Raw genomic sequence first — 1,870 nt, forward strand, 5'->3', positions numbered from 1 at the left:
CTCTTGTCACACATTCTCGCTATTATGCCATTCAATATCACCGCTCTTCTGCTCAGCTCATCATTATCATACCTATGCAACACGCACACTATTTTTCCTCTCTCTGTCTTCTTCCGTACAGTCTCAAGCAAAAATCTCATATCTCTCGCTGCCCGACTTACATTACTACTCAAGTCATTCGTTCCTACCATCACAGTCATCTCATCCACCCTTTCACCTCTCTTAATTGCCATAGCCACCCTTTCTATTGTTCCTCCTGGCAAACACTCCTCACGCATCCTATCTTGAACACCACGGATCATCGAGTCGCCATACATTATACCTCTTACCATTCCCTCGCTCCTATTGTTTCCATTCTCTCCTCTTCTTTCATTCCCATACCTCTCTCTTCTACTGTTTCCATTCTCTCCTCTTCTTTCATTCCCATACCTCTTTCTCTGCTACTGTTTCCATTCTCTCCTCTTCTAGCACTCCCATAAATCTCTCTCTCATTCCCTCTCTCCTACTGTTTCCATTTTCTCCACTTCTAGCACTTCCATATCCCTCTCTCATTCTGTCTCTCCTACTACTGTTTCCATCCTCTCGTCTTCTAGCATTCCCATACCTCTCTCTCATTCCATCTCTCCTACCGTTTCCATTCTCTCCTCTTCTAGCACTTCCATATCTCTCTTTCATTCCGTCTCTCCTACTGTTTCCATCCTCTCGTCTGCTAGCATTCCCATACCTCTCTCTCATTCCCTCTCTTCTACTGTTTCCATTCTCTCCTCTTCTAGCACCCCCATACCTCTCACTCATACTCCCTAAATTCTCTCTCTCTCCTACTCTGATTCGCCTTGCATTTATCTCTTCCATTCTCCTAATCTTATCTTTCATACTTCTGCTCTCATTCACAAGACAAAAAAATGTTACTTTCCCAGGTGAGGCTTGAACTCACAACCTCGGCATTACTCAAAGTACTGTCTTATAAGTACTGCGCGCTAACCAGTTGCGCCACTGGGGAACCTGAAAATTTCACTTGGCAATGGTGGGATTCCTACTTTCCTTTACTTGCACTGTGTCACTCACTTTTGTTTAATCATCTGCACTTGTACTTTCTTTCAGGTAAATATGTATAGGTAAATATAACTTCTCCATTGCTTCACCTTAGAATCACCACCTCTGGGTCTACCTCCCACTGATGAGACTTCAATAAAAGTCGAAACCGGTCTGGGTAATGGCCCTTCCCTTAATGCATAGCATTATATATGTCTGCAGGGAGATGTGCTTTGCATTATGGGAGATACTAAGACAAGGAGTGAAGAGATCTTGGTCCACCTTTACCACAAGTTACCTCAGTCTTGAAGATACTTCAGGCACAAACTTTTTTGCTTACACTTGGATAAAGGATTAAATAAAATTTAATCCTTTATTTATTATAGTCTAACCAAGTGGAAAATAAAAACTTCCAATACTTTCTTTCACTTCCACTATCTCACTCCCTTTTGTTTGATGACTAATACAGTATTTTGCTCCTGCAGTTCCATCAGTAAATTTTGCATTTACTGATAAGTCATAATCTAACAAAATATCACACTTTCAAGATACCCATACCTTTTCTCATCTCTTGTTCATTCTCTCTACAAACACATTGATCATATTCTACCATGCATGCATGTTGCACTCACAATGACAAACCATTCTCAGAAAATGTATGCAGTTAATTACATTTGATTTTTTGCACTTCACGCTCTGTGCTGATCTTATTTATGCCACCATTTTGTCATCGTGCTTTACAAGCTTGAAAATTTAGTAACAGAAACATCTGTATTGAATATCCATAATTTCCTCAATCAGTTTGGTATGCTAGGATATGAAAATTAAACATTTTTTC

General features: G+C 40.2%; 1 non-coding gene across 1 annotated transcript; it reads right to left on the minus strand.

Annotated features, from left to right (window-relative positions):
- Window positions 1-909: 909 nt before the first annotated feature.
- Window positions 910-1,000, minus strand: TRNAI-UAU (transfer RNA isoleucine (anticodon UAU)). The gene is given in 2 exon segments: window positions 910-945; window positions 963-1,000. It is a non-coding gene; the product is annotated as a tRNA-Ile (tRNA).
- Window positions 1,001-1,870: the final 870 nt, after the last annotated feature.

This window comes from Typopeltis vanoorti, chromosome 3, assembly GCF_054136105.1.
Source record: "Typopeltis vanoorti isolate ZY-2024b chromosome 3, IOZ_Tvanoo_1.0, whole genome shotgun sequence".
NCBI lineage: Eukaryota > Metazoa > Arthropoda > Arachnida > Uropygi > Thelyphonidae > Typopeltis > Typopeltis vanoorti.